The 27,229-nt window shown below is 47.6% G+C and overlaps 1 protein-coding gene across 9 annotated transcripts in view; it reads right to left on the bottom strand.

Moving 5' to 3' along the window:
• Window positions 1-27,229, bottom strand: part of PRRC2B (proline rich coiled-coil 2B) — a 118,466-nt gene that overhangs the window by 80,222 nt on the left and 11,015 nt on the right. Inside the window, exon 1 of one of the 9 annotated variants that reach the window (XM_064376887.1) lies at window positions 21,387-21,643. The exons of the other annotated variants lie outside the window; for them this stretch is intronic. The gene's annotated coding sequence lies outside the window, so the exon portion shown is untranslated. Of the gene's footprint in view, window positions 1-21,386; window positions 21,644-27,229 lie in introns of those variants that run through there. 9 annotated transcript variants of the gene reach the window in all.

Raw genomic sequence — 27,229 nt, forward strand, 5'->3', positions numbered from 1 at the left:
ACTTCCCTTCACCCACAATATCAGAAGGCTCAGGGCCTAGGAGGTGGCAGGCACCTTGCACGAAAGGGGAAGGCAGGAATGCAGATGTGGGGGAAATGGCTGCAGGCTGCATGTGCAACAGCTAGACACCCACGGCCCCTTCCCTCTCCCACTGGATAAATTAAACAAGAGAAGCCCAGACTTAAGAACACAGGGTCAGAGGGGAAAGAGGTGGGGAAAGGAGACCCCCAAAAAAGCAAAGAGAAAACCCGAGTGGCAAACCTCAGAAACCTCAGGCCCCTCACTTCTGCCACTCCTCATAGGAGGGCAGCAGACAAACACCATACCACCTTCCACTCCCCAGGCAAAGGTGAGAGAGTCTTCTTTTGAAGAAAACCCAGCCCCAGAGAAAGAAAAACCATACGTACCAACATGGGACTCAAGAAATGAAAAGGCCAGCCTCCCACCCAGGCACCCACACTGAAGAGCCCACCCAGCTGTGTGTGCCAGAGACCACAGGTATCTGAGAGATGACCAACTAAAAGACAGATATCAAATAAATAGACAAAATAACAGAGGAAACAGACAGTGCCAAGGACTGAAGATTAAAACTATGTATTATAAAAATAGTATCCTCAGATAATTAAGAGAAGATACCGAACCCATTAAATAAACATATTTTTTTTTCCCTTAAAGGAAAACTAGATAGATAACAAGAATCACCCTAGTTAGAATTAAGCAAGTGATAGCCCAAACCCCATAACCTCAGGATAATCACGAAGAAGGCATCTGACAAATCCCAATCGAGAAACACTCTACCAAATAACTGATCAGTACACCTCAAAACTGTCAAGGTCATCAAAAACTTAGCTGTCACAGTCTAGTGGAAACTATGGGGACATGACTAAATTTAATGTGGAACCCTGAAACAGAAAAAAATACACTGGGTACAAGCTAAGAACATCTGAATAAAACAAATTTTAGGGCCAGGCGCGGTGGCTCACGCCTATAATCCCAGCACTTTGGGAGGCCGAGGCGGGTGGATCACGAGGTCAAGAGATCGAGACCATCCTGGTCAACATGGTGAAACCCCGTCTCTACTAAAAATACAAAAATTAGCTGGGCATGGTGGCGCACGCCTGTAGTCCCAGCTACTTGGGAGGCTGAGGCAGGAGAATTGCTTGAACCCAGGAGGCGGAGGTTGCGGTGAGCCGAGATCGCGCCATTGCACTCCAGCCTGGGTAACAAGAGTGAAACTTCGTTTCAAAAAAAAAAAAAAAAAACACACACACACAAAAACATAAATTTTAGTCAATAATAATGCATCAGTAATGATTGTTATAAGTAAAATTTCGATGCCACAAAAGAAATAGCATTCGAAGATATGTCCTCCCAGCAAGGCAGTTTACTTCTAGAGAAGGGTGAAGGGCACATGGACAGAGCAATGATGGCTGCCGCATGCCAGGACAAGGGGGTAGGGGTACTTATGCTTAGACAAGGGGGTCGTCCCTGCTGCTGTGTCATCCCCTATTGGCTAGGGTTAGACCACACAAGCTAGACTAATCCTGACTGGCTATTTTAAAAAGAGCAGGGGTCCAAGCTAGAGTGGCAGGGTGGGTGTTTTGGCAGTAAGGACGGTTATGGATGTGTCAGAGCAGGGATGGGTCAAGATGGAGCTGGGGGAGGGGAAGCAGATGTGAACTACCGAAGAATCGGTGGAGAAAGCTGTTTACTGGAATTACAAGGAAGTTAAACATTAAAACAGAGATTTAAAGAAGAGAGCTGAACATACATACTGATTCTTTGATGAGAAACTCGGGGTGCACTATAACATGGTTCATTAGTTGTGACAAATATACCATACTAACGTAAAATGTTTATAATGGGGGCAAACTGGGAGTAGGTTATATGGGAACTCCAACTTTTCTGTACACCTAAACTATTCCAAAGCAAAAAAATCCAATTAGAAGAGCTGGAAGAGCAAGCCAAGCAAATCTCAGAAAATCAACAATGTATAAATGCTAGTCACACCCTACCCCCTACATCAAAGGATTAGTCCAGGAGTCCAGATTTAACTAGGAGTTCCAGAAACACGGGGGTGGGGTGGGGGAAAGGGAAGAAATTATCAAGTAAAAAATGCCAAAAATAATTCCCAGAGTGCAAGTAGCCAAGTAGCCAAGACTTCAAAGGCCCACCAAGCGCTCAGAACAATGGAAGTAAAAACAACACAAGGTACGACGTGAAATTTCAGAATGTTAGAGATACAGTTCCAGAACCTAAAAGCTTCTAAAAGGCATCCTTCCTCCAAAAGAGGTCCCAGGGAGAACAATCAGAATGACAGAGTTCTCAGAAGTAACAATGACGGAGACTTCTCACTGGCATCACTACCCTACCCTTTCTGGGAAATGACTTTCAATCTAGAATCCACTACTCAGCTGTACTCAGCTGACCTAGTCAAGTGTAGAGAGAGAAAGACTTTTTCAGACTTACGTAAGAACTCAAAGCACTGGTTTTCTCTCTCTCTCTCTTTTTTTTTTTTTTGAGATAGAGTTACGCTCTGTCACCCAGGCTGGAGTACAGTGGTGTCATCTCAGCTCACTGCAACCTCCACCTCCTGGGTTCAAGTGATTCTCCTGCCTCAACCTCCTGAGTAGTTGAGATTACAGGTATGTATCGCCATGCCCAACTAATTTTTGTATTTTTAGTAAAGATGGGGTTTCACCATGTTTGCCAGGCTGGTCTCGAACTCCTGACCTCAGATGATCCACCAGCCTCAGCCTCCCAGTGCTGGGATTACAGGCATGAACCACTGTGCCTGGCAAAACAGGATTTTTGTAAGAGAGCAAAGAGAGGGACAGGCAATGTCACTGGGCTCATCCCTGTCTGCCTACCCAGCAGTTAATTCTCCCTTCCTCCTTCCCGATGGAGCCTGAGGGAAGCTGACCCAGCCCCAGGGAAGGGGATCCTGGTCTAAGAGAAGACCAGCCACCATTCAAATGACTGAGAATGGGCGCACCCGAATAACCTGAAACCTGTCTACTTCTGGACTTGCAATTACTTGAGTCAATGAACATCCTTATTGTTTAAGATAGTTGCCGGCGGCTGGGCGTGGTGGCTCACACCTGTAATCCCAGCACTTTGGGGGGCCGAGGTGGGTGGATCACCTGAGGTCAGGAGTTCGAGACCAGTCTGACCAATATGGTGAAACCTCATCTCTACTAAAAATACAAAAATTAGCTGGGTATGGTGGCACACACCTGTAGTCCCAGCTATTCGGGAGGCTGAGACAGGAGAACTGCTTGAACCCAGGAGACAGGGGTTGCAGTGAACCAAGACTGGGCCACTGCACTCCAGTCTGGGCAACAGAGTGAGACTCCGTTCCAAAAAAAAAAAAAAAAAAAAAGATAGTTGCTGTCATGATGTCCAAATTATCTAACCAACACAAACAGAATCCAGGAAATAAGGACTCACTGTGGAGAGACAAAAACAAGTCTAGAATGACAACCAACAGAAGCCCAAGATGGCAGCCAGGCACGATGGCTCACACTTGTAATCCCAGCACTTTGGGAGGCCGAGGTAGGTGAATCTCCTGTGGTCACAAGTTCAAGACTACCCTGGCCAATATGGTGAAACCTTATCTCTACTAAAAATACAAAAATTACCCGGGCATGGTAGTGGGCACTTGTAGTCCCAGCTACTTGGAGGCTGAGGCAGGAGAATTGCTTGAGCCAGGGAGGCAGATGTTGCAGTGAGCCAACATCGTGCCACTGTACTAAAGCCAGCCTGGGCGACACAGCAGAAACTCCATCTCAGAAAAGAAAAAAGAAAAAAAAGCAGCCCGAGACAGCAGCCACACCACCAGCCAGAGGGCAACAGTCCTGGTAAGAGCCAGACAGAGGTTTCTGGAGGAACAAATGAGATGGATTATCTACCATTTCCAGGCAATTAGAAATTAGTATTGATTGCATTTTATTGGAGCAATGTAAAAAGTAAAAGATACAGCCAGGTGCAGTGGCTCACACCTGTAATTCCAGCACTTTGGGAGGCCAAGACGAGCAGATCATGAGGTCAGGAGTGCAAGACCAGCCTGACCAACATGGTGAAACCCCATCTCTACTAAAAATATAAAAATTGGCCGGGCACAGTGGTTCACGCTTGTAATCTCAGCTACTCCGGAGGCTGGGGCAGAAGAATCGCTTGAACCCTGAAGGCGGAGGCTGCAGTGAGCTGAGACTGCGCCACTGCACTCCAGCTTGGATGACAGAGACTCCGTCTCAAAAAAAAAAAAAGTAAAAGATACAAACTTTAGTGCAGTTCAATGCATCAAATTTTTCTACTTTAGTGTTTTCTGTGCTCAAGGAATTTTGTTTTCTCCAAAATCATGAAGATATTCTATGTTTTATTCTAGAACCTTTGGTTTATCTTTCATGTTTACCTCTATGATCTACCTAATACTGATTTCTGGATATGATTTGTGATAAAAGGTTCATCTTTTTTTTCCCTCATGGAGAGTTCAGTTCTCCCAGTACCTTTTTTGAAAAGGCCATCTTTTCTTTGTCATGTGTCATAAATTAAGTGACTGTCGATGTACAGTCTGTTTCAAGACTGTTCCATCCAATCATCCTATTTGTCTATCTTTTTGGCAACACTCCACTGTCTTAATCACTGTAGCTTTAATAAAGTCTGGATATCTGGTAGGATACGTCCTTCAGCTTTGTTTTTCTTCAAGAATGCTTTGATTAGTCAGGTGAGGTGGCTCACACCTGTAACCCAGCACTTTGGGAGACCAAGCCAGGAGGAGCTCTTGAAGCAAGGAGTTTGAGATCAGCCTGGGCAACACAGTGAGAGCTCATCTCTACTAAAAATTAGCTGGATGTGTTGGTACATGCCTATAGTCCCAGCTACTCGGGAGGGTGAGGCTGGAGGATCTCCTTAGCCCAGGAGTTTGAGGCTACAGTGACCTATAATCATCCCACTGCACTCCAGCCTGAGCAACAGCAAAACCCCATCTCAAAAAAGAAAAAAAAAAAAAAGACAGAGAGAGAATGCTTTGATTATTCTGGGCACTTTAGCATTTTCATATAAATTTCAGAATGAGTTTGTCCATTTCTGAAAGAAACAGCAAAAACAAAAGAAAAGCTGCTGGGATTTTCACTAGAATTACAAGGAATCTAGAGGTTAATTTGCAAAGAAGTGACATCTTTACAACCGGAGCAGAACAAGGATGACCCTCACACACCTGGTGCCATCACTGAGAGCTGGCAGCCACCCATACAGCCACCATATGCCCACCCGTGGCCCAGCAACTCTATTCCTAGGTACATGCCCAGCAGTGCGCGCACACACATGCACGCACACATTGAAGGCCACGCCAGTGACACTGTTTGAAACAAATACGGAAATGAGCTCAGTCTGTCACAAGAATAAATATTATAACCACATATCCAAAAACCATTCTACAATAAGAACAAATAAATATATACAATTACACAGATGAAACTCACATACAAAAAAAAATGTTGAATCAAAGGAGACAAGACACAAAGGAGCAAGCAGTAGAGCAGGGTTGTTTTAAAAGGGCCAGGGACCACCCACAATGAAAGTACAAACATTAGGAAAAACAGAAATCTGTCCACCTCGGTAGATCAGCCCATCAAGATCAAGAAGGTCAAGGCAGATGAGCAAACATGTTCTAAAAGTGACTATATTAGATTTTAAGAAAAATCCAGGCCAGGTACAGTGGCTCACACCCATAATCCCCACACTCTGAGAGTCTGAATGAAGTGGGAGGATCGCTTGAGGTGAGGAGTTTGAGACCAGTCCAGGCAACATAGCAAGACACCATCTCTACGGAAAAAAATACATCTATTTTTTAAATTACATGGGCATGGTGACACGTGCCTGGGTCCCAGCTACTTGGGAGACTCCCTTGAGTCAGGAGTTTGGGGCTGCAATAAGCCATGACTGTGCCACTACACTCTAGCCTGAGTGACAGAACAAGACCCTGTCTGAAAAGAAATGAAAAAAGAAAAAGAAAAATCCCTAATTCTGAAAAGCAAAAATCTCTGACAACAGTGCAATAAAACAAGACATGATAAAAGTAGAAATAAGAATAACCCTAACAGCTGGAAAACTTAACACTCTCTACTGAAAAACTTAATGGAATTCAAAACCACAACTGCAGAATATCTAGAAAATAGTACAAATAAAATAAAAAAAAAACACTACATAATAAAACTTTATCTCCCCGTCCATGGAGTCTCACTCTGTCACCTAGTCTGGAATGCAGTGGCACGATTTCAGCTTGCTGCAACCTCTGCCTCCCAGGTTCAATGATTATCCTGTCTCAGTTTCCCAAGTAGCTGGCATTACAGGCGCGTCCCACCACACTGGCTAATTTTTGTATCTTTAGTAGAGACGGGGTTTCACCATGTTGGCCAAGTTGGTCTCAAACTCCTGATCTCAGGTGATCCTCCCACTTTGGCCTCCCAAAGTGCTAGGATTACATGCCATAACAAAACTTTCAAAGCAAAAATAAATTTGTACTCAGAGGAGACCCTAAAAACCAAATTCCTGACAAAAAAGAATGAAATATAAATTAAGCATCTGATTTAAGAAATCAGAAAAAAACCAACGCAATCGAATGTAAGGGAAAGCAGAAACAATGAAGAAAAAGCCTAAAGAGAATCAGGGAATGTAACAAAATATTTGCATAAAATAGCAGTTAGGAATAGGAGCTCCTCCAGTCAGTTGAGGTCCACAAGGAAAAAAAGAAAAGAAAAAAACGAATAAAAATAGTTCCTTGAAGCAAGAAACAAAATAAACTACTCAGAGAAGGGTATTATATTAGTACTTCCATGTTATAGACATCAAGGCTCAGCAGCATTAAATAACTGGCCCAAGGTCACTATCATTCAGTTAGTGAATCTAAAACCCTGAACCTGAACCCAGCGGGATCTGACATCCAGAAGTATTTGGGCAGTGTCAGGCATTGGAGGAACAACGCCTGCTGCCATGATTGGGAGGCCCATGCTTTGGGCCCCAGAGAATGTTCCTGCCTACCCACAGTACTCCCTGGCCCTGCCAGTGCTCCAGGGGACCTGCGGTGAATGTGAAGTGCAGGCCTGGCCTGCGGTGGGGTGTGAGCTGGCGCTGGCACTGACATCTTTACTCTAATACAGCATCTCACACCCCCAGAGTCTACACCAGCTCTGGGCTCCTCACCCACAGGGTCTGCCTGGAGCCCCTCCTCATCTACCTCACAGGCAGGCAGGCTTGGGCTGAAGCCTGAAGAGGACTCTGGCTGGAAAGCTCATCTGCAGTCTCCCAGTTCCTGCCCACCTCCCCTTTTGAGGATGCGGTTAATTTAGCAAGGAGGGGAGCGGGAAAGATGATGATTTCAATATATGATGATGAACAGCTGGACAGATGTGCTATAAAGGCCTGCCTCTCTGGCATTTAACAAGGACCTGGCAAGTAAAAGAAATACATGGCCTTCTTTCAGTTTCTCCTTCCTTTTCCACCTCCAAATAATGGTGAATTAACAAATGAGAAGTACTCTGCAAATGCAACCAAAATCTATGTTCTTCACTGTAAAATCTGACTTAGTAGAGAAGAGAAATAGGAGACAGCATTTGGATTGGATCGTTCCTTCTAACCAGATAAACAAAGCAGTTTCTGAGGGCCACTGACACATCAACAGAGACAGACAACAGAACTGGTTAAATTCACGGGAACCGCTGGGGCCCAGCACCAGGAGCCAGGGCACAGTGGATGGGTCTGCGTGAAATATGAAGCCTGGAGCAGCTCTTGCCTCACCGTAGGTTTGAGCTGGCACCAGGAAAAAGCCACCAACACAGCAGCTGCCCCAGCCCAGCCTGGCCCGGCCCCGACAGGCTCCACTGTACTGAAGCGCATGCAAGTTACCTTTGTTATTATCTTTGTAACCAATACATGTTACTAATACACATTCAGTAATACAAATTCAAAAGATACTAACATGGCGGACAAATTGAAAAGATACTAATGTGGCCGGGTACAGTGGCTCATGCCTATAATCCCAGCACTTTGGGAGCCGGAGATGGGCAGATTACCTGGGATCAGGAGATCGAGACCAGCCTGGCCAACATGGTAAAACCCTGTCTCTACCAAAAATACAAAATTAGCTGTCATGGTGGCAGGCATAGCTACTAAGGAGGCTGAGGCAGGAGAATCGCTTGAGCCCGGGAGGTGGAGGTTGCAGTGAGCCGAGATTGTGCCACTATACTCCAGCCTGGGCAACAAGAGCAAAACTACATCTTAAAAAAAAAAAAAAGATACTAATGTGTGCACAAGAAAACAATCCAACTCAAAAGGTAATCAGCGTTAACAAACTGGTGGACAGCCTCCAGGCTTATTATACACGTTCTCATAAGCAGTCATGGTCTTCTCCACAAATGCAGGAAGCTACTGTATTATGCAACCTGGATTCTTTTCTTACTGTACAATGGTCATCTTTCTAAAAACATACATAGCTCTGTTTAGTTCAGACTTAGTTTAAAAATTATAAGATAAAAATACCCATGGTGATCTACCTCATTCTTTTTAATGCCTACACAGCATTCTACCATACAGAGGCATCGTATTTTATTTACCCATTGCCCTACCGATAGAAATGTCCAACTGGACATGTCCTATCACAAATAATGTCACAACCAACACTCCAGTACCTGTATCTTTACATGCTTGGGCCAATTATTTCTGTACAACCTGGCATCTCTGTGAAGCACATTTTTCATTTGTGTCCAAAGAAAGAAAGAAAAAAGAGTTGAGAGCTGTAACCCTGCACAGAGAAACCAGCAAGGTCCGAGACCTCTCATTAGGTAAATTACATGAGAGTCAGATGCCCTTTGGCAGCAAATGCCCAGTCAGGCACAGAACACAGCCTACTTACAACAACCCATCCTCTTCTTCTCACCCCCTCTAGCTGTGGCACTCCCACAGTTCAGCTGGAGGAGGTGGATTAGAGCCAACAATGACTATCACCAGAGGCACCAAAGGACTCCTTAGCAACCATTCCAACCTGGATGCAATGCCTCCTGTTACCCCGGTGAGGAAATACTCCTACAGGCTGCTTGAATAAACATTACAGCCACAGAGAGCATCGCCTAACCACCGAGGTGGCTGTCCTTACTATCACCCCATATTTGCAGATAAGGCAACAGAGGCTCAGAGGTGAAGTGAGGGCGAGGGTCACACGGTGCCCTCCTCACTCTACCACAGCCTCAGAGCTGCCACAAGCCCTTGGGTGTATGCTGCTATAGAGACGGTTCATCACAACTCAGCCCCGACAAAGGCACTTTCTCTTTGACAAAAATAAATAAATCCAAAAATACTGAAGCGGGAGCTAAAAGGGCTGGGTTGGTATAAATAATCTCCAGCAAAAGCCAAAAGACTGGACACCGGAAGCCACACACGATTTCTCTTCCAAGCCTCAGAAACTAGAGGAAACCAAGGACAGCTGCCGGTGAGGCCAGGTCTGAAGTAACAAAGAAAGAGCAGACCCAAAATAAGGGCTGGGGATTACCACTCCAGGGACATTCCCAGGTACACAAGCTGTGGCTTCAGAATGGCGGGAAAGGGGAGCATGTGCCCTCAATGCAAATATACTACACACATTATAAACACCTTACCCACAGAACCCTCACCCCACCACAACGCTATACTCACAACTTTCCTACCCCACCCACCATCTCCCCCGAGCTCCTAAAAACTCACACTGTACTTCCCCATTACCCTGAAGGGCATGCTCACCTTCCCCCTCCTCCCACCCCCCAGCCATGTCAACAGCAAATCAAAAAGCTTCTTTGGAAGCAGCACTTGTTAATTAAACCCACTCTATGCCACTGCTGAACTTTACCAATACAACATTATGATTCATCCAGGATGTGCAAAGAATTACAATGGCCTTTTCTCCCCTTAATACAAGAAAAAGCTGAAGTGACCACACTAAGGAGCCATATATGAGATGTCTTTGCTTAAAGGTCTACCTATAAAGAGTCACACCTCCCACCTTCCAGTGGTCACTTCTGGTTTAGAATTCATATGCACAGTTAAAACACTCCCCTTAGTTAAAAACAATTATTTAAGACAGAGTCCTCCCTTGATATTAAAAAGAAACAGCAGGGAGGAAGGAATGAATTTCATTTTCTACTCTGCACTTCTGGAGCTTGATGTCTGTAACAAGTCTGTATTTTAACTGTTACATTATTTTTAAGATCTCAGTAAACTGAACAACATAGTATCAACACCATATACTGTTCTGAGTTGACTAGGTTTCCTACACTGCATTAACTGCATCCCAGAAATTAGGCCAATCTTCACAGCAATGCTATGAGACAGGTTCCATACCCACTTGGCAGATAAGAAAACAAACTTAAAGGAGCAAAAGAGATGATTTGTTCAACACTTCACAGCAGGTAGGTCTAAGAAGCTAAAAGGAACACTCCTGTTGGGCCGGGGCCAAGTCAGGGCTGTCGCTGGCCGGAGCAGCAGAGTCTCCCTTGCAGCCGGATCCCACAGACCGCTTTAACATGCCTACCTTCATTCCAAGACATTTACCTGAAACTCTCCAAGAACAGAACAGACTAGACATAGAACAGCTGCCAGCGATCAAACACCATTGTTTGCGGGAAGAGACGTCTGCAGAGGTGTTCAATGTGGAGAGATAGGTGGAATAAAGAGCCTCAATGCACCTGCCCACGGAAGGCCCTTGCTAGTTAAGGTGACTGAGCTCCAGGATGTGAGGGCAATGCGCTGTGGGTCCAAATCTTTAGCATGTAGCGCAGTGCTGAGCACACAATTAGAAACCTCAACACCTAGGTAACAAACAGGCCCCAAATGTATAAGCCTGCCTGTTCCAAACCCCCAGGCCCCCATGGAAGGCTGAATCCAGGAACCATTAATAGCTGCAGTCTATGGAGAACCTGCTGCCTTGTGCCAGGTGCCCTATCAGCTCTGCAGAACATGACCCTCTGAATCCTTTCCCTGATCCTATGAAGGTATTACTATCACATTTTGCAGAGGAAGAGAATGGAGATTAAAAGATATAAAAACTGGCCCCAGGTCACTGAGCTTGTAAGTGGTAGAACCTGGACTTGAAGGCAGCTGACCCCAAAGCAGGGCTTCCAATGTGGGGTGCTACACTGTGCCTGGCAGGGAGAGCTACTCTCCACCAGGAAGAGGGGCATGGCATTCCCAACTCTCCCAGGGAGCTCTCTCTAAATGAGTTCCAGCTAACAATAACCGCCCAGGGGCCAGAGCAGTGTAATTCCAAACTGCACCTCCTCTTGCCAGAGCACCAATCCCCCGAGCCTAGCCTGATGAAACACCACCACCCAGGCATGCCAGGGCTTCATTTCTGCAGTCACTTCAACCACTGGTGTGATATCCTGGAAAAACTAAACCAAAGCGGGGGGCAGGAGGGGTGGCACGCCAACAGCAATGAATAGTAACAGCGACAAAACCACCAAGGGCTATGGGAAAACTTAAAATGGAGGCCATCTCTGAATTTTATGCACCAGGCTCTAGTGTGTAACGGCTGGAAGAAAACAGGCACCAAGGACCATCATTTTAGCTGAACAGAAAATCAACCTTAGACCTGGCTGCCTGTGTCTATCGCCTCCTTCTAGTTCCCACCATGGCCTTCACCTAACAAGACACCTAGAACGACTTGTCCAGTGGTCGCTTCTGCACTATGAACAGAGCTGCTGTGTCTGATGGCTGCCTGCCCGAGCTCACCAAAACATCCGACCCTACGCTGACCAGAGAGAGCAGGGAACAGCAGCTTTTGATTGGAAAATGTGCACACCCAAAACAATCCAAAAAGGCTGTTCATTTAGAAAAGCCCATAGTGCAGAAACATACGCTCACACATACCATTACATACACTGATAAAAAGTTTTCTGAAAAGGAATTTAGCAGAATTCTTACCAAAATGCTATTCAGTTGAAGAGTTCACACTGCAGAACCACACTCTCACATTTATACGCCTACATACAAATTGCATGTTTTTGAAGACAAATCTGGCATAGTTTTACCAAAACTGTATAACATTCCAAAACTACAAATAGCCCAAATGTCCACAAGTAGGGCAGGTTAAATCAAGTATACTCACAAAATACTCTCTGCAGTTGCTAAAATCGATGACATAATCCATCTGCACGGCTGTCAGGGAGCACGCCGAGACACTATCATGTGAAAGGGCAGCATCACGCTTCAAGAATACAAACGTGCATGCAGATAATGTGGGTTTTTTTCTGGAAGGAATCCCAAGAACTTTCTCACAGTGGTTTCCTTTCAAAGAGAGTGGGGAAGAGCCTTTATATCTCCCTAAACAGCTTGAATTTTCTTTTTCAAAAGTCAACTGGGGGCCGGGTGCAGTGGCTCATGCTTGTAATTCCAGCACTTTGGGAGGCTGAGTTGGGTGGATCGCCTGAGGTCAAAAGTTCGAGACCAGCCTAGCCAACATAGTGAAACCCCGTTTCTACTAAAAATACAGAAAGGCCGGGTGGGTGGCTCACACCTGTAATCCCAGCACTTTGGGAGGATGAGGCGGATCACAAGGTCAGGAGTTCAAAACCAGCCTGGCCAACACGGTGAAATGCCATGTCTACTAAATATACAAAACTTAGCCGAGGATGATGGCAGGCACCTGTAATTCCAGCTACTCAGGAGGCCGAGGCAGGAGAATCGCTTGAGCCTGGGAGGTGGAGTTTGTAGTGAGCCGAGATGGTGCCACTGCACTCCAGCCTGGGCAATAGAGCAAAACTCCGTCTCCAAAAAAAAAGAAGTCAACTGGGAATATCTAAACCACAGGATTATAAACTATTTTTTCTTCTTTATATACCTGTATATTTTTTTAAAACCTAACATTGGATTTTAAAACACTGAGTGTGGTAGGTCTGTTCATATTAATATGGAAAACTGGGTGTGGTGACTTACAGCTGTAATCCTAGCACTTTTGGAGGCCAAGATGGGAAAACAGCTGGGGGCCAAGAGTTCAAGACCAGCCTGATCAAAAAACAACAAAAAAAGTATTATCGAAAATAAATGTTAAAATAAGTTATGCTTAAAAATATGTATGAAAAAAACGATTGCAATATTTTGAAAATGCAAGTTGCAATACAATAAAGCATAGTATATCCCATTTTTGCTTAAAAAAACTTACCTACATAAGGCCATATTTATATGTGCATTGAGCCTAGAAGGATAAACAAACCAAATTTATCAATGGTGATTACTACCTGGGACATTGGGGAGAAGCTTTCATTTCTCTTCATACACTTGGCTTTTAATTTCTTTTTTTTAAAAAAAGTATGTATACTTCCGTAATTAATGTTTTATCAAAGAAAAAAACCCAGAAAATTCCACATTATGATTCAGAACACTATCCTTTGCCCAAGGATTTCTGAACACTTTGCCCATTCAATCCATTGACAGGTCGGTAAGGCAGGCAGGCAGAAGTGACGACGCCCCTCCCAGACAAGCCTGTGCTTTCTGCCCTGGCCGGGAACAGAGCTGTTCTTTAAGCTCTGAACCATATGTAAACAACATCTGCCGAAAAAAGTTCTGCAAGATACAAAGGACCCATGCAAAGAGTGCTGGAGATGACCTCCTTTTTCCAGTAGGTCCTGCAGCGATCCATCCCATGGTTCCACACAAAGAGATGATCCTGAAGCATGTCCGCAAGTCGATGAGGGCTTCCCAGAGCCACAGTCATTCTCTGCCCTCCTCCCCTCTGGCCACTGGCCATACGAGAACGCTCGCATAATGTTCGCCATTCAAAGGGCTTTGGCACTCTGGAAAGCAGGCTGACCCACAAGGCCTCTTCTGGGACCCATATATTTCTGATTTCCACATAGGAACACATTTTTAATATTCCAGGCCTCGGCACACTGTTTTCAAGTGGAGCTTATTTCAAGTCAGCTACATTTTTCCAGAGCGCCTTCCCTGACCACCCCATACCCAGACTGAGGTGAGCTTGGTTTCTGGGAGGGCTCCTATGAGACCCCCTTCCCAGATACCTGGCACACAGTGATGAATGGGAAGCAACAGAATTCTACTTTCGGATGCATTCACTCACTCCACTGGGAAGAAGGACCATTCAATACAAGAAAACAAAACTATCTACAGGCTGCTGTCCATTGCTGGATGAATAAACAAAACTGTGGTAGATACATGCAGATAAGAGCTCTGCCTTAAGAAGGAAGTTCTGACACATGCTACAACACTGATGAACCTCGGAAACGTTATGCTAAGTGAAATAAGCCAGATGCAAAATGACAAATATAGATGATCTCACTTACATGAGGTACTTAAGTGTAGTCAAATTCAAAACAACAATAACAAGAGTAGTCAAATTCACAGAGAGAAAGTAAAATGGTGGGCGAGGCAAGGTGGCTCAACATTGCCACCAAGGAATTATACATGCCTATAATTCCAGCATTTTGGGAAGCCAAGGCAGGCAAATCACTTAAGCTCAGGAGTTCGAGACCAGCCTGGCCAACATGGCAAAATTCTGTCTTTACTAAAAATACAAAAATTAGCTGGGCCTGTAATCCCAGCTATTCAGGAGCCTGAGGCAAGAGAATCTCTTGAACCCATGAGACGGAGGTTGCAGAGAGCAGAGATCATGACACTGTACTGGGTGACAAAACAAGACTCTGTCAAAAAAAAAAAAAAATAGACCAACCATGGTAGCTCACACGTGTAATCCCAGCACTTTGGGAGGCCAAATCACGTGAGGACAGGAGTTCAAGACCAGCCTGGTCAACATGGTGAAAACCCATCTCTATAAAAAAAAAATACAGGTCAAATGCAATGGCTCACACCTGTAATCCCAGCACTTTGGGAGGCTGAGGCGGGCGGATCACTTAAGGTTAGAGGTTAGAAGTTTCAGATCAGCTTGACCAACACAGCAAAACCCCATCTCTACTACAAATACAAAAACTAGCTGGGCATGGTGGTGCATGCTCATAACCGCAGCTACTCAAGAGTTGAGGCAGGAGAATCTCTTGAACCTGGGAAGCAGAGGCTGCAGTGAGCAAAGATCACACCATTGCACTCCACCTGGGTGACATCAAGACTCCGTCTCAAAAAAATAGTAAAATAAAATAAAATACAAAATACAAAAATTAGGACAGGCATGGTGGCTCACGTCTGTAATCCCAGAACTCTGGGAGGCTGAGGCAACCAGATCACTTAAGGCCAAGAATTCAAGACCAGCCTGGCCAACATGGTCAAACGCCATCTCCACAAAAAATACAAAAATTAGCTGGGTGCGGTGGTATGTGCCTGTAATCCCAGCTACTCAAGAGGCTGAGGTTGCAGTGAGCCGAGATCATGGCACTGCACTCCAGCCTGGTGGAGTGAGACCCTATCTCAAAAAAAAAAGAGAGCCAGAGAGAGAGAAAGAATGGTGAGAATGGCTGCCGCCAGTGGATGGGGGAGGGGGAGTTGGTATCTAATGGGAACAGTTTCAGTTTGGGAAGAGGAGAACGTTCTGGACGTGGCTGGTGGTGATGGTTGCACAACACTGTGAATGTGCTTAATGCCACTCAACTGCTCACTTAAACATGGTCAATTTTATGTTATGTATACTTCACAACTTTTGAAATTCAAAAAAAACCCTATATACAAGTTGTGAAAAGTGCTATGAAGAGAAACTAGGGGGCTCCGAAGGAATCAGAGGAGGATGAGGCCAAAGTTAGGTGGGGGGCTCTCCAGGGCCTCCTCCACCTTCTCACCACCAGACCAGGATCTCCCGAGGAGCCAATGGGGCATCCATGTCTCCTTGTCCCTAGAACAAAAAGTATTTAAGATAAAAGGCTTGTCCAGGCTCACACCGGTAAATGGAGTAAGACCTCAAGCTCACTCCTGAAACAGCTTAACCGGAGAACCCAGTGGTTCATTTAAGAGGCTGCCTTGCTGGGTGCCACGGCTCATGCCTGTTATCCCAGCATTTTGAGAGGCTGAGGCAGAGAGATCGCTTGAGTCCAAGGTTTGAAACAGCCTGGGTGGCCAGGCACGGTGGCTCATACCTGTAATCCCAGCACTTTGGGAGGCCAAGGCGGGTGGATCACCTGAGGTCAGGAGTTCAAAACCTGCCTGGCCAACACAGTGAAACCCCGTCTCTACTAAAAATACAAAAAGTAGCCAGGCGTGATGGCACATGTCTGTAATCCCAGCTACTCAGGAGGCTGAGGCAGGAGAAGTGCTTGAACCCAGGAAGTGGAGGTTGCAGTGAGCCAAGATAACACCACTGCACTCCACCCTAGGCGACAGAGCAGGAGCAGGACACCAACTCAAAGGAAAAAAAAAAAAAAAACCCAGCCTGGGCAAAATGGCGAAACCCTGTCTCTACAGAAAAAAAAAAAAATTAGTCAGGCATGGTGGCACATGCCTATACGGTCCCAGCTATTTGGGAGGCTGAGGCAGGAGGATCATTTGAGCCCAGAATGCAGAGGTTACAGTGAGCTGAGATTGCACCACTGAACTCCAGCCTGGGCGACAAAGCAAGACCCTGTCTCAAAATAGAAAAAAGGAAAGAGGCTGCCTTTGGCTCAAGGATGGAGAGGGAGGCAATAAGGACTGAAGGAGAAAACTGATCCTGTCCAGAAAGAACAAGCCTGAAACCCTCTGACTCCAGAAATTCCACTTACAGGAGACGATCAGCCATGTGGACCAAGACTTACATGCCAAGGTGCTCCCTACAGTTTTGCTTATAAGAAGGAAAAGAGGGCAACAACAATCTAAATGTCTAATAACACAGGATTCAATAAACTACGGCATATCTGTATGCCAGCAATCGTGTAATTACAAAAGTAACTTAGAGGAATACATTACAACATTAAAAAGGAAAAAGCAACCTATCAAGTGTACACTCAATGTATATACTATTGCTCTCATTTTAAAAACACAAGCATCATCAGAGGAAAGACACACTAGCATGTTTACTGTAGTTAGCTCTGGATGGTGAGGTCACAAGTGATTCATATCTTTATTTTGGTATTTATTCTTTTCAGTATTCCTCACCCCCCCCTTTTTTTTTTTTGAGACAGAGTCTCACACTCTGTCACCCAGGCTGGAGTGCAGTGGCGCCATCTCGGCTCACTGCAACCTCCACCTCCCAGGTTCAAGCGATTCTCCAGCTTCACCCTCCTGAGTAGCTTGAACTACAGGTGTGCACCACCACGTCCAGCTAATTTTTGTATTTTTAATAGAGATGGGATTTCACCATGTTGATCAGGCTGGTCTTGAACTCCCAACCTTAGTTGATCCACCCACTTCAGCCTCCCAAAGTGCTGGGATTACAGGCGTGAGCCACCAAGCCCGGCCTTTTTTTATTTTCCAGACAGGGTCTCACTCCATTGCCCAGGCTGGAGTGTGATGGCATGATCACGGCTTACTGCAACCTCAACCTCCCAAGCTCAGGTGATCCTCCTGTTTCAGCCTCCCAAATAGCTAGGACTACAGGCATGCGCCACTATATCCTACTATTAAAAGACATTTTTTTTTTTCATTAATTGCCCAGGCTAGTCCTAACCTTGCCTCAAGCAATCCACCCTCCTCGGCCTCCCAAAGTACTGGGATTACAGACATGAGCCACCTTGCCCTGCCACAAGAAAAATGTATTTAAAGGGCATTGTACAATGCCTGGCAAATTATAGGTGCTCAAAGAGTATCTACTGCCTGACAAGTGAATTAAAAATGCAAGAAATACTGCTTCTGCAACCCCACAGAGAAAAAGGCTGATAGTTATCTTGGAAAGGAGGAACAGAGTCCAGACGGGAACCACACAACTGGCTGCAGAGGTAAGAACGGAAAGAAGTCCTGTACGAGATGTGAAAGACCGCCAGCAACTTGAGATAGGCTTTGTTCTGCCAGCTACTCCTGCTGCATGCAACGCTTCACAAACCAGCACTGCCGCCAGCACCTCGGAGGTGCACTTCATATTGGATGATGGCTGTTTCTCAGGTCACACGGAAAACCAACAAGTACAGCTGAGAACAAAGCTCAACCACGACTTCTGGCTCAAGTCACTAAGGCAAACCTCCCGCACGGCGCAAAGAGATTGCCCACGTGCCACCCACAGGTATAAACAGTGATATCGCCAACGCCAAGGCCCAGGTCTGCCGGCTCCCAGGTGAGGAGGCCCAATCTGAATAGCATCTTTTAAACCTGAAAGCTGATGACAAACAATTCTATTACACCAGAAACAAAGCTCACCATAACCCATTTTGCTCCCATCTCCAGCACCACAGCCGGTGCCTGTATTTCTTTGTCCCAATGACAGACCCAAGTATCCTGAGGCTGTACAAGTCCCAGAAATAATCCTAAAAAGAGATTGAGTTATGATCTGAAAAGAAGACAGTCTAGTTAGCTCTGCCTCCTTACATGAAATTTATTTAAAACCAAAAATACAAGATTCAGGCCAGGTCACTGTGGCTCACACCTGTAATCCCAACACTTTGGGAGGCCAAGGTGAATCATGAGGTCAGGAGTTCAAAACCCAGCCTGGGCAACATGATGAAAATCTGTCTCTAATAAAAATACAAAAATTAGCTGGGTGCAGTGGCGCATACCTAAAGTCCCAGCTACCCAGGAGACTGAGGAAGAAAAATCACTTGAACCTGGGAGACAGAGCTTGCTGTGAGCCAAGATCACACGACTGCACTCCAGCCATCTCAAAAAAAAAAAAAAAAGATTTAGAGCACAAAGCCCAATGTCTCCTGCTGGAAATTGTGTTTTTCAGGGAGAAATGCATTGTTTTAAAATCTAGTACAAATAGGCCCTATTTAGTACTTGTCCGCCCATGACAAGATACGTACATTTCACAGTAGAGAAGCCTCGTTATTGAATTTAGAAATACATGAATTGACCCACCTGGCCTATTCCGGTTTGAAACAGAAACCAACACAGAAATGACCAATCTTAAATGGTAGGATAATGAGACATATAACAAGCATACATCCACAGCCATCAGTAACATGAGTCAGTACTTTGTGCAAGGCAAAAAAAAAAAAAGAAAAAAACCTCAAAAGTACAACAAAATAATCCTTCAGGATAAAAAAAAAGAGAACTGAAATTCAAAAGAGGGTAGGAGTGGTGAACAAGCCAAAAAAATACATAACAAAAATCCCTCAGCAAAGCCCAAGGCAACCGGACCCATGCTGGAACCAGTTCTGACTTGCCATTCCTGAAATTCCACTCTCCCAAGGTTTCCTGGCTCTTCCTTTCCCAGGCTTTCTTTTTACCCATGTGGGCCCAGTGGAGGCTGGAGAGGGCCAAGGGCACTGTACGAGAAGGGATGCACACACAGTGGGCTTAGGGACTAATGCAAGGGCGTGCAATCAGCATTAGGGGGCCACGGATAACTGAAATTCCCAAGTAAGCAGAGCCTCCTGGGAGAGGCAGCCACTGTCTCCTGGCCTAACCAGCTAACAAACAGTCCAGAGCCAGACTGGGCCTGAGTGAAGCCACACAGAAAGGACAGGCCTAGAGGCAGGAAGCGAGGAAAAATCAAAGGATGACAGGACTCTGCTAAAACATCTCAGTCCCACAGCCAGGAGGTCTGGGTGGTGCCACATTTTATGAAAAAAAACCAACAGGATGGTTGTGGGAATGCCAAAATGAACCAAAACAAATTCCCCACCAAAATGTAGAAGCACTGGAGGGCCATTTACCAAAAAGCTAACATGTTTAGCCAAGAGGCGACCTGGGTCTCAGTCCTCACTTGTGGCCAGCGCTGGGTTCAGTCTCCTGCTTCTTAGCGTTAGTCCTTCCATGGTCTCTAACAAACAGCAGACACTGAGATCTGGCTGAGTTCCCTACCTGTACTAAGCCATTCCGATGCTTCCAGGAAGCTAGGTGATAGTCACCAAAACCAAACATTAGCTGGTCATAGAATTTGGGATGGGGAGGTCACAGTTCCATCAACCAAGAGGAAAAAAAAAAAAAAAAGCATTAAGACAAAGGAGGCCCGGCGAGGCAGCTCAGGCCTGTAATATCAGCACTTTGGGAGGCCAAAGCAGGCAGACCACCTAAGGTCGGGAGTTCGAGATCAGCCTGGCCAGCATGGTGAAACCCTGTCTCTACTAAAAATACAAAAATTGGCTAGGTGTGGTGGCATATGCCTGTAATCCCAGCTACTCCAGAGGCTGAGGCACGAGAACTGTCTGAACCCAACCGGCAGAGGTTGCAGTGAGCTGAGATCACACCACTGCACTCCAGCCTGGGTGACAAAGCGAGACTGTCTCAAAAAAAAAAAAAAAAAGAAAGAAAGAAGAAAAGGAAAAGGAAGGAAGGAAAGGAAACCAGAAAAACAACAAAAACATACATTTCATCACCTTCCTATGGGGAGATACACTTCAACGAGAATCTTACGTGAGACTCCCAAGACCCCTAATAGATACCCAAGGCAGGTATAATTATTCCCATTTTACAGATGCAGGAGCTGAGGCTCAGAGACTTGCCTAAGGGTAACCCAATGAGGACCAGAACCCAGGCGGTCAGGCTCCAAGAGACATACTTGCCCGAACAAGTTATATTTGCCAATCCCCAAGGAAAGCAGTTATCCTCAGAAGGCAGGACTTCTTGGCCGTCAGTCTGTCCTGAGTATCTCTACAGTTCTAACCCTGCCTTAAACTGACCAACTACCACACCCCCACACCCCACACCCCGGGTCTATTCAGCTCTTGAGGGCTCCAAATGCTGCTCTTTCCCATCCTTGCCTCCCCAGAGGCTCAGCACCGTATAAGCACGCCCACTGATGCTTGGGCCTTGAATTCCTTCTGCATTGTCCCTGCCTTAGGCCAGCACCTGTGGCATCCATGGGCACAGTCTGGCTCTATGGGTGGCACAAGGGGCTTATGTCTGTCGTAGGACTGGGGACAGCAGTCATACCAACAGCTGCAGGAGGAACCTTCACTGTCGCGCACCAACTGTGCCAGGCCCTTCACCGTCGTCCAAACCTGCCAGGTGGAGGGTGCACGCCCCTATTTATGCAGATGAAGACTCAGACAGCCCGAGTCACTAGGTTTAGAGAGGAAAGCAGCAGGATCTGCACCCCAACGCCTGGGCCTCCCCAGTCCCACCTTACACCAGGACGCGGTGCACAGACAAGGCTTAATGGCTGCAGCGAGATTCGGAGAAACCATGCTAAGACCGCATACGGATGGTTACAAAAACCAAACTGAATGATACTGTACAAAGCCACATCACATGCACACTAAACCTTAAGGAAAAAAAAAACCTTAGGGAAAGTTTAACAGTCCCATAAACTAAAGGGTTTAAAATTTTCTCCCAGGCAGCCATTTAGCAAATGACACACTCCCCGGCCCCCCTTCTCCCACTTCCTTCAAGCTCACCACTGAAAGCACCTCCTATTCTTGCCTAAAGGTGGGCTCCGACCTCCCTGATATTTACGAGGAGGAGAAAAGAAAAGGGAAAAAATCCGCCCCTCAATTTTAAGCAGGCAAATCCACTCTTCAGAGGCCCCCAGTTTCAACAGGGCTGAATTTCTCTCTTCGGGGTTAGGGGAGGCAAAAGAGGGAAAAAAAAAAAAACCCATCTGGCAGGCCCCAAGTGGCGACATCCTGTTTATTATTAAACATTTTTAGCCACGGAGCACTCAGTTTCGAAAATAACCCTCTGGTCCCCGCACTCACACCGAGACTGTCTGGGCGGCCGCTCACCTCCCTCCCCCGGCCGCCAACTTTGGCGCCGCCGGGGCCCGGCCCACCCCGCGCCAGGAACAGCCCCGCGAACGCCGCTCAGCACCCTGGGCCCAAGGCCCGACCCCGCAGGACCCCGCCTCGGGCGCGTTTCTCCGTCAGCCGGGCGGGGCGGGGAGCAGAGAGCGGGGACGCCGGCCCCGGAACCCCGAGACACGGCTGCTGGCCCGGGACCCCCGCCCCTCCGGCCTCTGCAGCCCCGCCCGACATCGCGGATACGGGGGTGGCCGGCGAGCCCTGCGGGAGGCGCGCGGCCCCCGGACCCCGCCCGAGCCCGAGCCCGAGGCCGCGCGGCGCCGCCACAACAATGGCGAGCACGCCCGGGCCCTCCGCCCTCAGGCCCCGCGGCCTCCCAGCCCCGCAGCCCTGCGCCTGGCGGGAAGGAGGCGGCGGCGGCGGCGGGAGCCGGGCCGAGCCGAGCTCCCGGACAAAGGTCGGGCCCGGGCGCAGGGCCCCCGGCGGCTGCCACGGGAGACAAAGCCCGGCCGGGCCGCGCCGCCTCCATCTTAGCGCCTCCGCCCCCGCGCCCCGACCCCGGCCCCGGCCCCGGCCCACCTGGTCTGGTTCCGCGGGCGCGGCCGGGCCGGGCGATGGCAGTCGGGCGGCGGTGGAGCGCGGGGGCGGCGGGATGGCGGCGGATTGCGAGGCGGCGGCGCGGGCTGCTGGCTCGCTCCCTCCCTCCTCCCGGGCTCGCTCGTAGCTGCGCGCTGGAGCCTCAGCGCCTGTCTCGCCGCTCGCTCCCTCTCGCGCTCGGCTCCCCGCCCCCCGCCTGCCGCCGCCCCCGCCTCCTCGGCCTCCTCCTCCCGCCGCCGCCCGCAGCCTGAGCCCGCGCAGCGCCCCCTGCCGCGCCTCCCGGGAGCGGCGGCCTTGGGATCGGCCCGGGGGCCGAGCGAGGGCGGGGGTCGGGGGAAGGGGCGGGGAGCGACGGGAGGGAGCTGGGAAGAGGGAGGGGCCAGGGGACGGCGGGAGGGGCGGGAGGGGAGCGGGGCTGACCTGGGCGGAGCGGGACTGACCTGGGCAGAGCCGGGCTCGGGAAGGAGACCCGGAGGAGGAGCCGGGAGAAGTGGCCTGGGAAGAGCCTGGGCCCGAGGGGAGGGCGCCCGGAAAGAGGGGTAAGAGATGGAGGGGGGCAGTGACGGGGAGCGAGCCCGGATCTCCGCCCCCTCCCCCTTCAAAACTGCAGCGCCTCCCAACAGACTGAGCCCAGATTTTGTTAAAATATATATAAGGTATATGTACGGAAAGGAAACAGAAATAATTTGTTCATTTCAAAAGCAAGGTTGTTGCACAATATGGATACTCTGTCCCATTTTTACAAAATGAAAACTAATAAGCCCCTCCTCTTGAGTGTTGTGTGTTTGTGTGACGGCAAAACAAAAGGTCTGGGAGACTGCACTCCTGTTTAGGTTACCTCCGTAGTCTGCTGATGGGAGAGCGGAGGAGGGTTCTTACTTTTTTAGACGCGTAACCAATTAGAAACGCAATTTCAAAAAGCAAATACAAAAAATAATAATAATGCTGGGGCCTTGCACCCAAATCATCCCACCCTCTTCCACGTACTGTTGCTAACACACTGAGCACCAGCTGTGGACCATGCTCTGGGCTAAAGCACATGGTTTGTCTCACTTAATCCCAACCCAGGGGGCAGATATTCTAACTCACAGGTGAGACAAAGGAGGATCTGAGAGGTTAAATAACGTGCCCAAGGTCGCACAGCGGGACCCTGAAGGAAAATTAACCCACTTCAGCCTGACTAACTCCAGAACTGAGGCTGCTGTGTGAAGCTTAGTACTTGGGTAGTAGGATTCTGAATAACTGTACAGACTTCTTTATAATTCTCTGAATTTTCCTACATTTTATCCATGGTCATTTTCAGTGTTACCATATTTTTTTTGAGACGGAGTCTTGCTCTGTCACCCAGGCTGTTGTGCAGTAGTGCAATCTCTGCTCACTGCAACCTCCAACTCCTAGGTTCAAGCAATTCTCCTGCCTCAGCCTCCCAAGTAGCTGGGATTATAGACACCTGCCACCACACCCGCTAATTTTTGTATTTTTAGTAGAGATGGGGTTTCACCATATTGGCCAGGTTGGTCTGGAACTCCTGGCCTAAAGTGATCTGCCCTCCCTTGGTGGGATTAAAGGCCACCCCGCCAGCCACTCTCTTTTATATCATCAAATTTGCATTATTTCCCTGCCAATGTCTTCAATACTTTGCTATCTCTACAAAACAGGGAAGATGTAACTCGAATTTTTATCTTCCATTCTGTTCCTTGACCATCTTCAGGAAGGCTATTGAATCAGCCCAGTGCTCAAAACCCAGCAACTAACAAAATGGTAGAAGGCAAATAAACAAAAAATAAATAAATAAACTGTTTGAGCCTCAGATTCTTCATCTAGAAGGCCAGGCACAGTGGCTCACGCCTGTAATCCCAGCACTTTGGGAGGCTGAGGCGGCCAGATCATAAGGTCAGGAGTTAGAGACATGGTGAAACCCCATCTCTACTAAAAATATAAAAATTAGTCAGGTGTGGTGGCGGGCACCTGTAATCCCAGCTACTCAGGAGGCTGAGGCACAAGAATCACTTGAACCCGAGAGGCAGAGGTTGCAGTGAGCCGAGAGCACGCCACTTCACTCCAGCCTGGGCAACAGAATGAGACTCCATCTCAAAACAAAATAAAACAAAATGATAGGAGGAGGCTGAACAGTAACAGGGTGGTTCATTCAGCACTTACTCTGTGCCAGCCACTGTGCTAAATCTCCCTATAGAGTCACTCAGGTAAGCCTCACGACATACCCACAAAATAGACATTGCTAGTGTAATAGAGAAGAAAAGTAGACTTTGTGGAGGGAGAACAATGCCCCTGCCAAAGATATCCAAGTCCTGATCCCTGAAACCTGTGAATACGGTACCTTCCATGGCAAAAGGAACTCAGTAGATGGGATGAAGTTAAGGATTTAGAGATGTGGAGATGAATCCTGGATTATTGGGTTGGGCCAGTGGAATCACAAGGGTCCTCACAAAAGGAAGGAAGGAAGGTCAGGGTCAAAGAAGATGTGGTTGATGAAGCAGAAGTTATCATTTTGACTGACAAAGGAATGACGCAGGACCTCGTGCCCGGAAATGCAGGCCGCCTCTAGAAGCTGCAAAGGACTAGGAATGGATTCTTCCCTAAAGCCTCCACAAGAAAATGAGCCCTGCCAACCCACTGTGACCTCCAGAACTTTAAGATAACAAAGTTACATAAGCCACTAAATGTGTGGTAATGTAGTAATAGGAAACTAGCACAACCTTGGAGACTTGCTGAAACCAGCACAGCCAGGTAAGGGTTAAAGTGCAAGTTAGAGGCTCCATGGCTCATGCCTGTAATCCCAGCGCTTTGGGAGGCTGAGGCAGGCAGATCACAAGATCAGGAGTTCGAGATCAGCCTGATCAACATGGTGAAACCCCATCTCTACTAAAAATACAAAAATTAGCCAGGCATGGTGGCGTGCACCTGTAATCCCAGCTACTCAGGATGCTGAGGCAGGAGAACTGCTTGAACCAGGGAGGTAAAGTTTGTAGTGAGCAGAGATCACCCTGTCATGCTACAGCCTGGGTGACAGCGAGACTCCGTCTCAAAAAAAAAAGGGGGCAAGCTAGGGGGTCTTGGGAGAGAAGAGACCTGGCTTCAAAGTCCAGCTCTGGCACTTCCTGCCTCATGGAGAGAATGACATGCAGTCACCCATCCCTGCAAAGTGCTTAACCCAGAGGAGAGCCCTGGCAATCAAACTTCATTCTTTCATTCCCTGGGCACCTGCACTCTGGTGCTCACTGTGCCAGGCTCTGGGGCCATGCTGTTGAACCGAGCAGACAAGGGCCACTACAGTCAATGAAACAAACACAAACGCATATTCCAAGGTTTTACTTCTGGTTCTGCCTCATCAGCAGAGCTAGCCTTTTGGTGCCTCGGAGTTTCTACCTGTGAAATTGGGTAGGGAGCACTGTGGTGTCTCTCCAGCTGGGATCCCCAAGCAGAGAAGAGAGCTTGGCACAAAGTAAGCACTCAAACTCCATGGTGGTTGAAAAATGGATGCCTGGCTGACTGAGGTCAAAAACATGGCTCCTGACCAACCACACCAAACACACGGCTCACAAAACCAGCCAAATGAGCACATGCAGTAAAGCCTCCAAAACCCAACTAGCTTGGAGGTGGTGCCCAGCCTTCCTTCCGCTACTGCCACCACTGTGGTGAAAAAGCATCCAGCAAGGTGTCAGAGGAAGAAAACGGACCTGGTGTCTCAAATACCTGCGCTTACAGTCGAGAAAATCGAGCATCAGAAGCTTCAATGAGCATCAGAAGATTCAATGACTTGCCCATCCAGGCACAGTGGCTCACGCATGTGGTCCCAACACTTTGAGAGGCCAAGGCAGACAGATCACTTGAGCCCAGGAGTTTGAGACCAGCTTAGGCAACACAGTAAGACCCCCATCTCTAAAAAAAAAATTTAAAAATAGGCCGGACAGAGTGGCACACACCAGTGGTCCCAGCTACTCCTAAAGCTGAGGCCGGAGGATCACTTGAGCTCAGGAGGCTGAGGCTGCAGTGAGTTGTGATCATGCCACCACATTCCAGCCTGGGTGACAGAGTGAGACCCTATCTCAAAAAATAAAAATAAAAATAAAAAGAAAGAAAAGCTTGCCCAAGGTCACAAGTTCCAGCTAAAATCAAGCCTCCTAGGCCTTCCAATAACAATATAATGTGAGTCACACAGATCATTTATAGCATTCTAATGGCCATATTAAAAAAGTAAAAGGAGGCCAGCCATGGTGGCTCACTCCTATAATCCCAGCACTTTGGGAGGCCAAGGCAGGTGGATCACGAGGTCAAGAGTTTGAGACCAGCCTAACCAACATGGTGAAACCCCACCTCTACTAAAAATACAAAAATTAGCTGGGCGTGGTGGCATGTGCCTGTAGTCCCAGCTACTCAGGAGGCTGATGCAAGAGAATCACTTGAACTCAGGAGGTGGAGTTTGAGGTGAGCCGAGAGTGTGCCACTGCACTCCAGCCTGGGTGACAGAGGGAGACTTCATCTCAAAAAAAAAAAAAAAGGTAAAAGGAGCCAGGTGTGGTGGCTCATGCCTATAATCCCAGCACTTTGGGAGGCCCAGGCAGGCAGATTGCCAGAGCTCAGGAGTTCGCCACCAGCCTGCCAGACACGGTGAAACCCTGTCTCTACTAAAATACAAAAAATTAGCTGGGTGTGGCCACGTGCGCCTGTAGTCCCAGCTACTTGGGAGGCTGGGGCAGGAGAATTGCTTGAACCCGGGAGGCAGATGTTACAGTGAGTCGAGATCATGCCACTGCACTCCCGTCTGTGCGACAGAATGAGATTCTGTCTCAAAAAAAAAAAAAAAAAAAAAAACCTAAAAGGAGGTGCTGGGTGCATTTTGGGTGGGTGGATCATGAGGTCAAGAGATGGAGACCATCCTGGGC

The sequence above is a fragment of the Aotus nancymaae genome, unplaced genomic scaffold (genome assembly GCF_030222135.1).
Source record: "Aotus nancymaae isolate 86718 unplaced genomic scaffold, 86718_ANA_hifiasm-v0.15.2.pri h1tg000003l, whole genome shotgun sequence".
Lineage (NCBI taxonomy): Eukaryota > Metazoa > Chordata > Mammalia > Primates > Aotidae > Aotus > Aotus nancymaae.